The sequence below is a fragment of the Castor canadensis genome, chromosome 13, assembly GCF_047511655.1.
Source record: "Castor canadensis chromosome 13, mCasCan1.hap1v2, whole genome shotgun sequence".
In the NCBI taxonomy this organism is placed as follows: domain Eukaryota; kingdom Metazoa; phylum Chordata; class Mammalia; order Rodentia; family Castoridae; genus Castor; species Castor canadensis.
In genome coordinates, this window is record NC_133398.1 from 77,475,173 (window position 1) to 77,493,891 (window position 18,719).

Here is an 18,719-nt window from a genome sequence, read left to right on the forward strand (position 1 = left end):
AACTTACACCCTGGTTAAATGCCCAAGATCTAAAACATAAGGTAAAATATAAATTAATAAGTCCTGATTTAACTACTGTTTGTGTAAATAATATAAAACAACCAAATAACATCGCTGTTAATAAAGCAAATCCTTATTGTCCTCAGGTATGGTCTGAAGTATTAGATCTAGTTAATAACAAACTCAGTTTAGAAGAAAGAAAAATCAAGATGCTGAAAGAGAGACCATTTGTGTGACAGTACACAGTTCACTTAACTTCTCTGGGTCTCCATTTCTACTAGGTCCAAATTTTTGTAAAATGTAGATGTTTGTGTCAGTTTCATTCTGTTCTGTTATGTTTCCCATACAGTGCACTTTCAATTAGACCTCATAGTACAGGCTATGTCCAGAGGAAGGAAGCCAGCACAGAGAAAGATCTGAGAACCTCATTCCATTAGGAATTTTGCTACTATCACTGTAAAAAAAAGCTTATTCACAACACCTAGAAATATACAAATAAGGTGGGTGATTTTTTTTCTGCCAAGAATATTGTACAAAAAGAATTCTTAGATGAACTCATAAGCTGGACTAACTGACCTCTAAATTCCTTTCACATTTCTAATTCTTCTGTAGAATTAAATAACATACATAACCTAAAATGTTGGGTCAAGAGATACAGTTCCCAAGTGAGTCCTGAATATCAACAGAAAGTTATTTTTACCTGCTGCTTTGCCTTAAATAGAAACAGACTGAAAATAGATTGAACTTCTGTGGATTACTGCAAATAGAACAGCCCTGAAATCCCCAGTTCTATGACACATAAGTCATATTCTGACACGTGAATGGCCTGAGACAGACACTTAGAGGTAAGGATCTTGAAATGATGGTGGTTCCCCATCCTTTGTCCTTCCTCTCTCCACAGACATTTTGGTCAGGCAGCTGGTATCTGCCATCCTATAATCAAAACAAATAGCTGGTACAGCCTCAGTCAAGGAGGACTTACTAAGAGAGAAACAAGGTGATTCTCTGAAATTGACAAGTCTGAGCTGAAATAAAGGCTTCCTGAACACACACCAACCAAATCAGATCACCTTTCTCTCACTTGATTGATCTGTTGTTCTTTCCTCTTCTGTGTGTTCTTTTTACCTTAACTTAGCAAACTGCATTTAAAACAAAAAGGTACAATATAATTTTTGCCCTTAGCCTGTGTGAAATTGTTAAAAAGGATTTCTTGAGGAAGACTCATGTTGCTCCAACAGCTTGCAGTCATTTTGATGTGAATAGCTCATGATTAAAGGGTCAATCTTTACCAAGGACAGCAAATGTTGTTGGCATTATTAGGGGGGACTGCTGGCTGTCTGCAAACAAAGTTCCTATTTAAAAAAAAAAGGAGATTCTAAGTGTATCTTTGCTAGAGGATTATGCTCATTTAAATTTTTCTCCTGACTTGTTTCCATGAGATTCGAGGTTGTTACAAAGATGTGCCATGGAAATTTTCTCCTCCCAACAGATGCCATCATTAAGTTGAACAAGAATTTCTAGATTTAAGGAGAGATTGGATCATGGCACAAAACTAAATCTTGTTACTTGAGTCTTTAAACAATCAGTTTCTTTATTATTTATCCATTAAGAGGAGCTTTTTTCCTTTCATGTAAAAGAAGATGAACCTTAGAATAAAACATCCCACCTCTAACGAGACTGAAAATGTCACACTTTTATCCTTTGCGAAATGCTACTAAAATAAATCTTAATAGAACCTCTTCAGCATAAACAGTGGGAACCAGAAAATTTAAATACTGTAGTTTTGCAACACATGGGCCTTAATGAAAGTGTGTACTGCATGCTTGATTACTTACTAGTCTGTGTCCCCTGATTATGCTCTCTGACCTCTTCTTGAAATAAATGCCTCCCTCTGCTCCTTCAGTTTTCCATGTGACATGAATGTCAAGGTAGCTGGAAAAATTTTTAAAAATTAATGTGATATGAAGGAAAATGGAATTGTCTCATTAAGCATCACACATTTGTAGGAGGAAAAACTCTTTTCTTCCTTCTCTTTCTTTCTTAAAAGTTACCAAAAGAATAAAATAAAGATGAAATAACATGATCAGACCTATAAAATTAAACTCTGTTTCAGAAGGTTTCTTGGGAAAGTTTACTTCTGCCTTGTCTAGAACCTGCAGACAGCAGCAAAGCCACTGTAGTGGTGACGCTTAAGCTGCCAGTGGGGACAGCAAACGATTTGGGGTCTGATGAAATAAAGAAGAGCAGTCTTAAAGTTATTGTCTTAAAATACAAATAGAGAGAAAATGATAGGCTATCATTCAGTGTTTTGTAGTAGTTTCTCCCATACCCTTCTCTCTTTACCTTTAAGAGATAAAGAAAATGATACCAGGTTTTAGAGGAAAGCTAGTGGATTCATTCTTTAGCCCTTGGTCAAGTTCAATGCTAAATTTGAGTTTGGAAATCATCTGGGTCAATGCTTGATTTGTATAAGGAAACTGAGGCCCATTGAAGTTAGGTGGTTTCCTTGTTTGACACAATGAGTAGAATCAGTACTCTGAAGCAAATATTTCAAACTAAATTTCAATTATTTAGCAAATATATGTGTCCTTAATGATCAAATCACATCTATTAGCAATTACTTAGCTGAAGATTTGACCAGAAGGCATTAAACTGAACCTTGTCTGCCCCATCAAGTTTATCATCTAACGCAGAAAAGAGTGCAGTAAGGATTTAAGTTCTTTCTTCAAAGCTGCTTTGCAAAACATAAAAATGAAGCAGCAAAGTATTTATTAGTCAATTTTAGTGGATGATAGCTTTTTCACTTGTGTTCACTCTTCTGTAGTTCTGAAAGTTTACATCACCAAACCAATGCCTTCTACTACATATGTGGAGGCAAGTGAATATATTGATCAAAGAATTCCTTATAAAAGACTTTAATCAAGAAGGATAGATTATTCTTAAGCATATACATTATCTAGGTCCTATCACATTCTCTGCTGAAGTCATTAAAAATATTTCTCACTGTCTTTGCATAGGATATAAATTAGGATGCTGATTTCTTATTTAAAAATTTTTGTGATTAAGAGCCCAAGTCTGATAGTGAAGAGGCTCCAATCTGCAACTAATTAGCTATGTGACTTTAAGTAAATTATTTAATGGCTATGTGCCTTGATTTCCTCATCTATAAACTGAACCCCAGTAATATCCACCTGCCTATCTGTGAGCGTCAAAGACAGCATTAATGACAAACTGCTTTGTAGAGTTAATAGCACCTTTTGACTGTAAAATGGTGGTGGTGATGATGATGATGATGATGATTAATATCAACTGAGTATGTCAGTTATGTGATCAGATATTCAGCAAGACTATCAACCTCTGTATTATGCCATTTCTCTACTGAAGTAACAAATTGAGCTGTCCTTATCATGGCTGAGTCACGTTTGACTCACAACTAGGATTTATATGCTATTTCCTGCTTGTAGAAGGCTAGAATCTTCCTCATCTATTAGATTTCTGAAACCACTGAGTTATAGCTCCCAATCTACCCTCCCCATACACATACTCTGTCCCTGCAAAAAATGTGAATCAATTACCTGCTGTAACCTAAGGGAAACCTAGGAACAACGGAATAGATGATTTACATGGATACACTCAAACATACTATACTACTCCACTCGCATTTCTCTCTCAGGCAAACAGGATTCTCTGGGAAGATTGTTAATCTCCTTCTCTTCCTAACCCTGCTTCACAAAGGATGCTGAGACAAGAAATGACATAAAGGCAGGATTCGGTTACACAGGACTCTTAACTGTGCTGTGAAAAGAGGCTGAGTCACCTATTTGTATTTGCTGAAGTGACTAAAATTACAAACAAAAAGTATTAGCCATTATAGGTTAGTAATGTTTGTAGGAGTAAAAGCTCCAGAAAACAGGAACTGTCTGTGACGTGAACCACATTGAGAGCAAAAAGAACTAGACATGGGTCCACACATTACGGGCAAAGAGAAAACTTATCAAGCCTTGACTAAAAGTAAACTTTTCTCATTTTCTCACTTTTAATTTTGTGCTCACATAACATGGCAGTAGCTGTTCATTCAAATCCTTAAAATCATGAAGTGTAAAACAAATGGGCTAAATGGCATTAGAATGAAGATATGGGCTTCTTTCCCTAAATCACTGATGAGTTCATGGTTTAACTTAGCTAAATAATCAGACTCTGCTTTTCACAAATAATTTCTCCACTTCAAAAGTCAGAAGTTGTGATGAGATGATCTTTTCTCCAGAAAGCCCCAGATTAAGAGCATCAGTTGGGAAAGATGCTCAACTTTCACAATCAGCACATCTACAACTTGGCCTCATTCTCACTGTGCCCTGTAAAAAGTTCCCAAAGGTCAAAGTGTGCTTCCAAGGACTGTGCCCATCACTGGGACTTTGAAACCCAGAGGACATAAGTTATAGTTTGGATCTTAAATTTCCCCCAATGGCCCACATGCTAAAGACTTAGTTGCCAGCCTATGGAAGGTAAAGGAACTTTTAGGAGGTGGGACCCAGTGGAAGGAAGTGAAGTCACTTGAACAAATTAGGACCCTAGCTGCAATCTGTTTCTCTCTTTACTTCCTCACCACGATAAGGTGAGCAGGCTTTGCTTCACCACAGACTTCCTGCCGTGATGTTCTGCCTTGCCAGATACTCACTTCAAAGCCACAGAGCCAACCAACCATGGGCTGAACCCCATGAACTGAGAGCCAAAATGCATCTTTTCTACCATGTTTATAAAATTTTGGTTTGGCCCAGTGCAGGAAGGTTAGCAACTGTCCCCGGAGCAGTTGATATTCCCTTAGATAATTTCTTTTTTTTTAATTTTTTAAATGCAAGTTTTTATATTTCTACTCATTGTTTTGAGTCAAGAAAATCACAAGGAATGTTTATTTAGTCCAACAAATATCTGTTTTAATAGAGATCTTCAGGACCTGAAAAAACTTGTGAGTGCAGTCACAGTAACTCAGTTAGTATGAATTATAGCAATTCTGCTGGATGCAGCATATAATTGCACAAATTATCTTCTATTTAAGCTTTCATTTTTTAAACTTTTATTTATTGTTTTTTATTTCTATATTGAATGTTTCCCAGGGCCAGTTCACAACTGCCAGATTCTCTACAAGAAAAAATTTCTCTCATCTCTGCTTCTCTCTTGCACTCACTATTTCCTACTACCAAAGATTCAGGGGTTACTCATCAACAACTGATCAACAACATAAACTCTTCTTGACAAAAGTCTCCAAATGGTTTTCCTTCACAAGTACAATGAATTTCCAATGTTAGCCATATTGCAGAAATAAATATAAACACATATGAAAAGGCTTTCCTTGTAAATGGAGGCCTGTACTTGTATTGGTTCTGAGTTTTCTTATTGATAATTAACTGTGTTACTGTCGCATTAGGTAAATGTACTGCATCAACTAATACTAGTCACTCCTGGAACTAAAATGCTTCAGGAATATGAACTTTAACTTCACTATATAAGAAGAGCATATGACATTGGTTAAATTAAAACTTCGACTAAGTAAAGGATGTTTTTTAAATGAAGAAGAGAAAGAAATGTGTTAAACCACAATGAATGCTAGGGCTGGAGGTGAGGCTCAAGTGACAGAGCACCTGCCTAGCCAGTGCAAAGCCCTGTTTTCAAACTCCAGGACTGCCAAAAAATTGTGAATACTATTATATTGTACAAGTATGCTATTACAGCCCTGTTGATTAAAAAACAGCTCACAAAATATTTATATGAAATATATTAAACATTTTATATTGGTTTGTAAACTAGCTCAAGTTCGTGGACAGGAAGTATCCTGTTTGTTAAAAAGCATTCTTTACATAAAGAATTATGAAGTCCATTGATCATTATAGATGACAACTCTTGTGTGGCTATCCAGTTGAATACAAATAACTAACCCTCTTGAGCTATTATTTTACATATTATTTTTGCTCAGTTAAGTGAGTGTTGCATAAATGAATTATATTTGCAACATACAATTTCCTTTTGCTTATTTTGAGGAGAACACAAACTGTCTTGTGTGATTTTTTTTTTCTGGTTGTGGGGATGGTGTTAAACAAACAAAAATGTCATTTTTTTCATTTACAAAGTCAGAGAACAGGAAGGCAGAACAGGTCCTACCTGGGGACATTGGTACCAGTGGGGGGGGGTAGGAGGTGGAGAAAGGACATGGGAGGGTGAACATAGTGCCAATACTGTGTACACATATTTGTAAATGGAAAATGATACCTATTAAAACTACTCCAGAAATGGTGGAAGGAGGGGATAAAGGAGAATGATGGAGGAGGTAAATTCAAGTATGATATATTTGATATATTGTAAGAACATTTGTAAATGCCATAATGTACCCCCACACAGAGCAATAAGAAAAAAATAAAAAAATAAAAGAACTGCTCCTTTGAAGGCAATCTCTCTTTTCTCTAGTTACTTTTAAGGTTTGCTTTCTTCCAAACCTTAACTTTTGCAGTGATTTATTATATTTTCATACATGCATGTAATGTATTCTGATAATATTCATCCCCCATCAACCTTTACTTTCTCCTTTCCCATTCCCTCTGGTCCCTACCTAAATAGTCACCCTTTTAAATTCATGTCACATTGTTATTTTTCTTTAAATCTCGATTCTACATAGGAAAGAAACAGTAATATTTGTCTTTCTGAGTCTGGCTTATTTTACTTAACATAATGATCTTCAGATACATCTATTTTGCTAAAAACAACATGATTTCAGTCTTCTTTGTGACTAAATAATACTCTGCTGTGTACATGTTCTTTATTCATTCATCAGATGTTGGTGATCTAGCTTGATTCCATAGTTTTACTACTATGAATAATTCTGTAATAAACATGGGTGTGTTAGTATCTTTATTGTATTCAGACTTACATTCCTTCAGATATGTAACAAGCTGTGGTATAGCAGGATCCTATGGTAGTTCCATTTTTAGTTTCTTAAGGAAACTCCATACTGATTTCTACAGTGACTACACTAATTTAAATTCCCACTAACAGTGTTTTGGGTTCCTTTCTACCCTCCCCTGGATCCTCACCAGCATTTGTTGTTTGTTTTCTTGATGATAGCCACTCTGACTGCCATACAATGAATTTCAATATCACTTTGATTTCCATTTCGTTCATGGCTGAGGATGTTGAAAAGTTCTTCAATAAGAGCAAGAACTGACAAATGGGATTGTACCAAATTAAAAAGTTTCTGTCCCTCAAGTGAAACAATTAGCAGAATGGGGAAAAAAGCCTACAGAATGGGAGAAAGATCTTTCCCAGCTTTTCATCTGATAAGAGATTAATAAACAGAATTTATAAAGAGCTCAGAAAACTAAACACCAAAAGTAAATAACCTAATTAATAAATGGACAAATAAATTGAACAGAGACTTCTCAAAAGAATTTTTAAACCTGCTGAAATCATCATAGGAAGGTGACTAAGGTTAAAAGGAGAAAAATAGAGGGGATAAACCATTTTTGGTTATAATACAGGCATACATGGATTGTCACAATGAAACTCCCTATGTAGAAATCTTAAACACACAAAATGCCTTTTTTTAAAAAGGGAGAACAGGGAGGTAGAACAGGTCCTATCTGAGGGTTGGCACCGGCAGGACAAGGGAGGATGTAAGGAAAGGGTGTAAAAAGGTGAACATGGTAGAAATATTATGTATTCATGTATGAAAATGGAAAAATGGGACATATTGAAACTATTTCAAGAATGAGGGGGAAAGGAAAATGATGAAGGAGGTGACTTTATCTTTGATATACTGCAAGAACCGTTGAAAATATCCAATGTACCCCCAATGCAGCAATAATATGATAACTTTAAAAAATTTTACAAAGTACAACTGGCCAAAAAATACTCAAAGAAATGTTTGTGTTTGATTTTCAGCAATTTTATTATAACAAACTTAATCATGGATTTTTCCAACACTGCAGTCTTATGTGGTTTCTTGAATCTATGCCTTGAGATCTATGAATAGTTTTGGAATTTTTTTTTATACTTGGACCACCTCCCAATCCACCACTCACCCACTGCTTCCAGACAGAACCAGTTCTTCCTTCTTGTTCTCTGACTTTGTTGAAGAGAAAACATAACAGATAATAAGACAGACATAGCATTTTTGCTAGTTTGAAGTAAAGACAGCTATACAGAGAGATTCCTAGCATTGGTTCCATGCACATGTGTGTTACAACCCACATTGGTTCATCTCTGCCAGACCTCGTTGCTACTTCTTGGTCCCCTTCCTATAGTAGCCTCTGCCAGATTAAGATTATTTTATTTGCTCCTCTACAGCACATCAACCATATTCAACTTTTAGGTTTCTTTCCCTTTCCTTACTCCTTCCATGCATGTTCTCCCCTTAGTGTGTGAACCATGTACAATAATATTACAGCAGTTGTTTTAGGTCTATAATCCTCATATGAGGGAGAACATGTGATTTTTGGCCTTCTGAGCTTGGCTAACTTCTCTTAAGATGATGTTCTCCAGTTCCATCCACTTACTTGCTAATGACAAAATGTTATCCTTCTTTGTGGCTGAATAAAATTCCATTGTGTATAAATACCACATTTTCTTAACCCATTTGTCAGTAGTGGGGCATCTTAGCTGTTTCCATAGCTTGACTATTGTGAATAGTGCTGCAATAAACATGGGTATGCAGGTGCCTTTGTAATAACCTAAGTCACATTACTTCAGGTACATCCCTAAGACTGGTATTGCTGGATCATATGATAGATCTATGTTTAGTTTTTTAAAAGCCGCCATATTGTTTTCCAAAGTGGTTGTGCTAGCTTACATTCCCACCAGCAGCTCCAGCTCCTTTTCTCCTCATCCTAACAAACATTTGTTGCTGTTGGAATTCTTTTATTTTAATTGTTTTATTATTCATATGTGCATACAAGGCTTGGGTCATTTCTCCCCCCTGCCCCCACCCCCTCCCTTACCACCCACTCCGTTCCATCCCTCTCCCTTCCACCCCCTCAATACCCAGCAGAAACTATTTTGCCCTTATCTCTAATTTTGTTGAAGAGAGAGTATAAGCAATAATAGGAAGGAACAAGTGCTTTTGCTAGTTGAGATAAGGATAGCTATACAGGGAGTTGACTCATATTAATTTCCTGTGCATGTGTGTTACCTTCTAGGTTAATTCTTTTTGATCTAACCTTCCCTTCTGATATTGACCTCAGTTGCTTTTAAGGTATCTGCTTTAGTTTCTCACATTAAGAACAACAAATGCTAGCTAATTTTTTAGCTGTCTTACCTATCCTCACCCCTCCTTTGTGTGCTCTCGCTTTTATCATGCACTCAAAGCCCAATCCCCTTGTTGCGCTTGCCCTTGATCTAATGTCCACATATGAGGGAGAACATATGATTTTTGGTCTTTTGGGCCAGGCTAACCTCACTCAGAATGATGTTCTCCAATTCCATCCATTTACCAGCGAATGATAACATTTCGTTCTTCTTCATGGCTGCATAAAATTCCATTGTGTATAGATACCACATTTTCTTAATCCATTCGTCAGTGGTGGGGCATCTTGGCTGTTTCCATAACTTGGCTATTGTGAATAGTGCCGCAATAAACATGGGTGTGCAGGTGCCTCTGGAGTAACCTATGTCACAGTCTTTTGGGTATATCCCCAAGAATGGTATTGCTGGATCATATGGTAGATCAATGTTTAGCTTTTTAAGTAGCCTCCAAATTTTTTTCCAGAGTGGTTGTACTAGTTTACATTCCCACCAACAGTGTAAAAGGGTTCCTTTTTCCCCACATCCTCGCCAACACCTGTTGTTCGTGGTGTTGCTAATGATGGCTATTCTAACAGGGTGAGGTGGAATCTTAGTGTGGTTTTAATTTGCATTTCCTTTATTGCTAGAGATGGTGAGCATTTTTTCATGCGTTTTTTTGGCCATTTGAAGTTCTTCTTTTGAAAAGTTCTGTTTAGTTCACTTGCCCATTTCTTTATTGGTTCATTAGTTTTGACAGAATTTAGTTTTTTAAGTTCCCTATATATTCTGGTTATCATTCCTTTGTGTGATGTGTAGCTGGCAAATATTTTCTCCCACTCTGTGGGTGCTCTCTTCAGTTTAGAGACCATTCCTTTTGATGAACAGAAGTTTTTTAGTTTTATGAGGTCCCATTTATCTATGCTATCTCTTAGTTACTGTGCTGCCGGGGTTTCGTTGAGGAAGTTCTTAGCTATACCTACTAACTCGAGTGTATTTCTTATTCTTTCCTGTATCAACTTTAGAGTTTGTGGTCTGATATTAAGATCCTTGATCCATTTTGAGTTAATATTGATACAGGGTGATATACATGGATCTAGTTTCAATTTTTTGCAGACTGCAAACCAGTTTTCCCAGCAGTTTTTGTTGAAGAGGCTGCTATTTCTCCCATCGTATATTTTTAGCTCCTTTGTCAAAGACAAGTTGGTTATAGTTGTGTGGCTTCATATCTGGGTCCTCTATTCTGTTCCACTGGTCTTCATGTCTGTTTTTGTGCCAGTACCATGCTGTTTTTATGGTTATTGCTTTGTAATATAGTTTGAAGTCAGGTATTGTGATACCTCCAGCATTGTTCTTTTGACTGAGTATTGCCTTGGCTATTCGTGGCCTCTTGTGTTTCCATATAAATATAATGGTAGATTTTTCAATTTCTTTAATGAATGTCATTGGAATTTTGATGGGAATTGCATTAAACATGTAGATTACTTTTGGGAGTATCGACATTTTTACTATATTGATTCTACCAATCCATGAGCATGGGAGATCTCTCCACTTTCTATAGAGATCCTCAGTTTCTTTCTTCAGAAGTTTATAGTTTTCCTTGTAGATGTCATTTACATCTTTTGTTAGGTTACACATAGTTATTTGATTTTTTTTTGAGGCTATTGTAAATGGAATTGTTTTCATACATTCTTTTTCAGTTTGCTCATTGTTAGTGTATAGAAATGCTAATGATTTTTCTATGTTGATTTTATATCCTACTACCTTGTTGTAGCTATTGATGATGTCTAGAAGCTTCTGAGTAGAGGTTTTTGGGTCTTTAAGGTATAAGATCATGTCGTCTGCAAATAGGGATATTTTGACAGTTTCTTTACCTATTTGTGTTCCTTTTAATCTTTCTTCTTGCTCAATCGCTCTGGCTAGGAATTCCAGTACTATGTTGAATAAGAGTGGAGATAACGGGCATCCTTGTCTGGTTCCTGATTTTGGAGGGAATGGTTTCAGTTTTTCTCCATAAGTATAATGCTGGCTGTAGGTTTGTCATATACACCTTTTATAATATTGAGGTACTTTCCTTCTATTCCTAGTTTTCTTAGAGCTTTTATCATGAAATGGTGTTGGATCTTATCAAAGACTTTTTCTGCATCTATTGAGATAACCAAATGGTTTTTGTCTTTGCTTCTGTTAATGTGGTTTATTACATTTATTGATTTTCACATGTTGAACCACCCCTGCATTCCTGGGATGGAGCCTACTTGGTCATGGTGAATAATCTTTTTGATGTGTTGTTGAATTTGGTTTGCCATTATTTCGTTGAGGATTTTTGCATCAATGTTCATTAAGAAGATTGGCCTATAGTTCTCCTTTTTGGAGGTGTCTTTGCCTGATTTTGAGATAAGTGTAATACTGGCTTCATAAAATGTGTTTGACAGTTTTCCTTTCCTTTCTATTTCATGGAACAATTTAAGGAGTGTTGGTATCAGTTCTTCTTTAAAGGTCTGATAGAATTCAGCAGAGAATCCATCAGGTCCTGGGCTTTTCTTTTTGGGGAGACTCTTAATTGCTGCTTCAACTTCATTTTGTGTTATAGATCTATTCAGATGATTGCTTTCCTCTTAGTTCAGTTGTGGATGATCATATGTATCTAGAAATCTGCCCATTTCTTTAAGAATTTCAAATTTATTTGAATACAGGTTCTCAAAGTAGTCTCTGATGATTTCCTTGGACTTCCATGGTGTTTGTTGTTACCTCCCCTTTGCATTCCTGATTCTACTAATTTGGGTTTTTTTCTCCTCATTTTAGTCAGGTTTGCCAAGGGTCTATCAACCTTGTTTATTTTTTCAAAGAACCAACTTTTTGTTTCATTAATTCTTTGTATGGTTTTTTTGGATTCTATTTCATTGATTTCAGCTCTTATTTTTATTATTTCTCTCCTTCTATTTGTTTTGGGATTTGCTTGTTCTTGTTTTTCTAGGAGTTTGAGATGTATCATTAGGTCATTGATTTGGGATTGTTCAGTCTTTTTAATATATGCACTCATGGCTATAAACTTTCCTCTCAGGACTGCCTTTGCTGTGTCCCATAGGTTCCAGTAGATTGTGTTTTCATTTTCATTGACTACCAGGAATGTTTTAATTTCCTCTTTTATTTCATCAGTGATCCATTCTTCATTGAGTAATGAGCTATTTAGCTTCCAGCTGTTTGCATGTTTTTTGTCTTTACTTTTGTTGTTGAGTTCTAGTTTTACTGCATTGTGATTAGATAGTATGCATGGTATAATTTCTATTTTCTTATATTTGCTGAGGCTTGCTTTATGCCCTAGGATATGATCTATTTTGGAGAAGGTTCCATGGGCTGCTGAGAAGAATGTATATTGTGTAGTAGTTGCATGAAATGTTCTGTAGACATCAAGTAGGTCCATTTGATCTATTGTATATTTTAGATCTAGGATTTCTTTATTGATTTTTTGTTTGGATGACCTATCTATAGATGATAATGGGGTGTGTTAAAGTCTCCCACAACCACTGTGTTGGAGTTAATATATGCTTTTAGGTCTTTCAGGGTATGTTTGATGAAATTGGGTGCATTGACATTGGGTGCGTATAGGTTGATAATTATTATTTCCTTTTGGTCTATTTCCCCTTTTATTAGTATGGAATGTCCTTCTTTATCTTATTTGATCAATGTAGGTTTAAAGTCCACTTTGTCAGAGATAAGTATTGCTACTCCTACCTGTTTTCAGGGGCCATTGGTTTGGTAAATCTTCTTCCAGCCTTTCATCCTATGCCTATGCTTGTTTCTGTCAGTGGGATGGGTCTCCTATAAGCAACAAATTGTTGGATCTTCCTTTTTAATCCATTTCATCAAGTGGTGCCTTTTGATGGGTGAATTAAGTCCATTAACATTAAGTGTTAGCACTGATTGGTATGTGATGATTCCTGTCATTTAGTTGTCTTAGTTTTTTGAAGGTTTGATTGTGTGTACCTAAGTTGAGGTTACTCTCTACTGTCTTGCTTTTTCTTTTCCTGTGGTTTGGTGCTGCCTGTCTTTTCATGGTTAAGTTGGGTTTCACTTTCTGTGTGCAGAATCTCTTGCAGAATCTTTTGTAGTGGTGGCTTTGTGTTCACATATTGTTTTAGTTTCTGCTTATCATGGAAGACTTTTATTGCTCCATCTATTTTGAATAATAGTTTTGCTGGGTAGAGTATCCTGCAGTTGAAGTTATTTTCATTCAGTGCCTGGAAGATCTCACCCCACACTCTTCTTGCTTTTAATGTTTCTGTCGAGAAGTCTGCTGTGATTTTGATGGGTTTACCTTTGTATGTTACTTGTTTTTTCTCTCTTACAGCCTTCAATATTCTTTCCCTAGTTTCTTAATTTGTTGTTTTAATGATGATATGTCGTGGGGTTGTTCTATTTTGATCTGGTCTGTTTGGTGTCCTGGAGGCCTCTTGCATCTGTATGGGAATATCGTTCTCTAGATTTGGGAAATTTTCTGTTATTATTTTGTTGAATATATTACGCATTCCCTTCGCTTGCACCTCTTCTCCTTCTTCGATGTCCATGATTCTCAAGTTTGGTCTTTTGATGGAGTTAGTGAGTTCTTGCATTTTCTTTTCACAGGTCTTGAGTTGTTTAATTAATAGTTCTTCAGTTTTTCCTTTAATTACCATTTCATCTTCAACTTCTGAGATTCTGTCTTCTGTTTGTTCTATTCTGCTGTCTTGGTCTTCCAGTTTGTTTTGCAGTTCTGTTCATTCTTTTTTCTGAGGTTTCCCATATCCTGGGTGGTTTCCTCTTTAATGTTTTCTATTTTTGTCCTGATTTCATTTATCTGTTTATTAATCGTGTTCTCTGTTTCACTTTGGTGTTTATACAGTGCTTCTATGGTTTCCTTTATTTCTTCTTTTGCTTTTTCAAATTCTCTATTTTTGTTGTCTTGGAATTTCTTGAGTGTCTCCTGTACATTTTGGTTGACCATATCCAGTATCATCTCTATAAAATTCTCATTGAGTACCTGTAGTAGGTCTTCTTTTAAATTACTCTTGTGGGCTTCATTGGGTTCTTTGGCATAGTTTATCTTTGTTTTGTTGGAGTCTGGATCTGAGTACCTGTTTTCTTCATTTCCCTCTGGTTTCTGAACTAATTTTTTGCTGTGGGGAAACTGGGAACCTGGTTTCCCTGTTTTTTCTGTCTTCCTGTCATTGTCCTTGGTGTTGTTACTGTCCCTGTACTGTGTGCAATTAAGTATTTTGTAGCTTGTAATAATAACAACGGTAACATTTAGAATGGAAGGGTGAGAGGAGATGGAAAGCAAGAAGTTAAAGAAAAAGGGAAAAACAAATAAACAGACAAGTAAGAAAAACACAAAACAAGGAATCAAACAAAAAAGTTTCAAAGGTATAAACAAGGAGTGTTGGTGTACTAATCGACAGTAAGCTGAACAGACATTAGAGAGACAGAGAGAGGATTGAAAATAAAAAATAAATAGAATAAAGATAAGAATAAAACTAAAAAAATGAGTAAATGAAAGAAATATATATATATAAATAAAATAAAACAAAATGAAAAATAGAAAATTAAAAAAAAACCTCCAAGTTCAAATGCAATGAAGTTTCAGTCTTAATAATTTTGGTGTCTGTCTCAGTCTCCAGTTCCTGAGATCATGCCTCAGATGTTGTTCTGTAGTTGTCTCATCAAAGGGGACACATAAATTAGAACAAAACAGCACAAAAAAAAAAACGCACAAAGTGTCCCAAGTTCAAATGCAATACAGTTTCAGTAAGTTTTTCAGCTTGCAGGTATAGTTCGGTTGTTTTCTCATCAAAGGTAGGGAGAGAGAAAAAAAAAAAGTCTGGAGACAGTCCTGTGAATGGTATCTGTGGCTGTGGCTTGCCTGCCCGCTGCTGTCAGCCTGCTGTTGCTGGAGGCATTATTTATGCAGATCTCTGGGGTGAGCTTAGCACTTACCTGGCCCTGCAGGCTTTGTTTACTCAGAGTTTTCCTGTGCGCAAGACACTGCTACAAGCTTTCCCCTTTCTAAGCACACTGGGGGAGGTGACACTCCACCTGCTTTCTCAGGCCTGTGTGTTTGTTTACAGCTCACATGGGAGGTGGGTCTTCCCTCCTCTCCTGTGGAGTTTTCCTCCCTCCACCATTTTCACAAGCTTTCCCACTCCTGGTTGCTGGGCGCATGCTCCCGCTCCCGCTAGGGCCTCTCCAGCTGGCCCGGCTTGTTTATTTACAATTCCAGGAAGGATTCCCTTCCCCCATCTTTGGCGCTCTGTGCACCCCACCCTCTTTCCCATGTGTCTTTATTGTTCTTATTGCTTATTACTCAGTTTCTCTTTTTTCCTCGGGTGGAGGTCGGTCTGTCCAGGGGGCTATGCTGATCTGGCCCAGGGTTGACTGTGGGAGTACCATGGTACCGCTAAGCTCACCTTGTCCGCGTCTTCCCAAACCATCTGGGCGTGGGCAACTGGCTGCCCAGGGACCCTCCTGGTTTCTCCATTTAATGTGAAGTGGAGATTCTCTGCGCCAGCTGGATGTGTGGAGGAGTCAAAGTTTTGCCTCTTCTCGGTGGTTTTGCCTGCAAGGTGTGTCTCCAGCATCTCTCCAAGATTTCACTATAGGAGGCTCGCTTTCTGCTTCCTCCCTCTAGCCGTCATCTTGATGGTAGCAATTCTTACAGGTGTGAGGTGGAATCTCAGTGTAGTTTTGATTTGCATTTCCTTTATAGCCAGGAATGGTGAGCATTTTTTCATGTGTTTTTTGGCCATTTGGACTTCTTCCTTTGAAAATGTTCTCTTTAGTTCAGTTGCCCACTGAATGGTTCATTGATTTTTGGGGAGTTTAGTTTTTTGAGCTCCCTGTATATTCTGGTTATCAGTGCCTTGTGTGATGGATAGCTAGCAAATATTTTCTCCCATTCTGTGTGTGGTGTCAATTTAGAGACCATTTCTTTTGTTGTGCCGAAGCTTTTTAATTTCATGTAGTCTCATTTGTCCATCCTTTCTCTTAGTTGCTGAGCCACTAGAGTTCTACTGAGAAAGTCATTGCCTATTCCTATTGCTTCCAGTGTATTCCCTGCTCTTCCCTATACTAACTGCAAAGTTTCAGGTTTGATACTAAGGTCTTTAATCCACTTTCAGTTGATACTAGTATCAACAACTAGTTGATAGGCATGGATGTAGCTTCAGTTTTCTCCATGTAGATATACAATTTTCCCTGCAACATTTGTTGAAGAGGCTGCCTTCTCTCCATCATATGTTTTTGGAGCCTTTGCCAAAAATAATGTGGTCATAGCTCTATGGATTTATATCCTCTGTTCTGTTCCACTGGTCTTCATACCTGTTTTTGTGCCATTACCATACTGTTTTTATTGCTATAGCTGTGTAGTATAGTTTGAAGTTGGGTATTGTGATACTTCCAGTGTTGCTCTTTTTGATCAGTATTACCTTGGTTATTCACACTCTTTCATGTTTCCAAATGAACTTTAGGGTAGATTTTTCCATCTATCTGATGAATGTCATTGGAATTTTGATGGGAATTTGTTGATAATGTAGATTGATTTTGGTAGTATAGCCATTTTTACTATATTGATTATTCCAATCCCTGAATATGGGAGATCTTTCCACCTTCTGTAGTTTTCCTCCATATCTTTCCTCAGTGTTTTGTAGTTCTCCTTATAGAGGTCATTTACATCCTTTGTTAAGTTTATTCCTAGGTATTTGACTTTTTGGGCTATTGTAAATGAACTCATTTTCTTATATTCTTTCTCAATTCTTTGTCATTATCTCTTTAAAAACTGAATCTGAATTATTTTCTTTCTGTCCTCTCCCTTTTGGACTCTTGATAAGTATGTTTTATCTTCCCTGTTAGCTAACCTTATATTTTGTATTTTTATCCTTGTGGTCTCATTTTTTCAGTTTGGGTATTTTCTTCTGATCTATCATTCAGATTATTAGTTATTCAATTCCATTGCATCTAATTTACTATTAAATCTATAAATTGAGTTTTCAATTTTGCTCATTAAAATTTCCATTTAAAAGTTCCCATTTGATTCTATGATGAATATTTGGTCTTTACTTCTTTTAATTAATAATCATTGTTATTTTAAATGCTGTCTAATTTCTCTAGTCTTATTTCTTTCATATGTTCTATATTATGACTTTCTAATTTGTCTTCTCAAAAGACAGACTTTTTAAATTTTTGTACTATTTTACGTATTCATTGTTTGTAGAAATAGTTTGAGAACTAGGATGATATTACCTTTCTCCAGAGAGGATTTCCCTTTACTTCTGCCAAGACTAAAGGGAATTAACACTATGAGTTAATCTTCATGCAAGTGCAGGGCAGCATATGGTTGATCTTTTTTTCCTGGACACAGCCCATTTCATGTTCCTGCCCTAAGATAAGGAGTTTTCTTTGCTTCTTGGCCTGTGCTCCTATACCTATTCTTCCATCCTGAAGATTGAAAAGAGTAATTCTCAGTCTTTCATCTTCAGTCACACCTTTTAGGATTGACAAATACCAATTTCATTTTGGTTTTCCAAGTGGAAAGCAAATCCAAATGTCAAAGCCATTTCTAGGGATCTTTATCTTCCTCTGAATCTCATTTGATAAGTCTTTGTAGCTTTATTAATATGTTGATACCTTTAAGGATATTTTAGAGAGTATTCAGTAATCTACAAAGTTATCCTTAAGAAAGATTTTGCAGGGATGGGAAAGTATCTGAGTGGTAAGGGCATATTCTTAGGAAGTGCAAGGCTGTGGGTTCAATCCCCAACCCAACAAAATCAAGAAAAGAAACAAGAAAAAAATTGTTCAAATTACTTAGTTCACCATCATTAAATGGAAATGCTAGTTCTTCTTTTACAATTTAAATTGATTTTCCACTGATATAAACATAAAATTGTACTTATTAATGGGATACAACATGTGTTTTTCAGGTTTTTAGTAGTGTACATTAACTCTTCAAAGAGGTTTCAATTTTGATATTTCCATTCATCCTTACAATGTATTTTAGTCAAATTTGCCACCTGTTACTCTTTATTATCCCCTGTCTCCCATTTTTGCAAATTTAATAGGTCTAATTATTCTATTTTCATACATGCATAAAATGTACACTGATCATATTCCTCCCTCCATTACTCTCTCCTTTCTCCTCACTGGTTCCTTCTCAGACAGTCCCTCTTTTACATTCTTCTCATTTTGGAGAGAAGGGAGAGTCTAGATTATGCATATGAAAGAAAGCATATTCTCTCCTTGATTTTGGCTTATTTTGCTTAAGAAGTTGATGTCCATTTCCATCAATTTTTCTAAAAAAATGACAAATTTGTCTTTTCTTTTTGGTTGAATAAAACTCCATTGTGTGTATTAATATGCCACATTTTCCTTATTGACTCATTGGTTGTAGGTCACCTAGGTTGATTCTATAGCTTGGCTATTGTGAATAG

General features: G+C 36.4%; 1 long non-coding RNA gene across 4 annotated transcripts in view; it reads right to left on the bottom strand.

The window, feature by feature from the left end:
- Window positions 1-18,719, bottom strand: part of LOC141415445 (uncharacterized) — a 297,301-nt gene that overhangs the window by 183,879 nt on the left and 94,703 nt on the right. The window contains exon 4 of one of the 4 annotated variants that reach the window (XR_012440475.1): window positions 29-1,932. The exons of the other annotated variants lie outside the window; for them this stretch is intronic. This is a non-coding gene — a long non-coding RNA (uncharacterized lncRNA). Of the gene's footprint in view, window positions 1-28; window positions 1,933-18,719 lie in introns of those variants that run through there. 4 annotated transcript variants of the gene reach the window in all.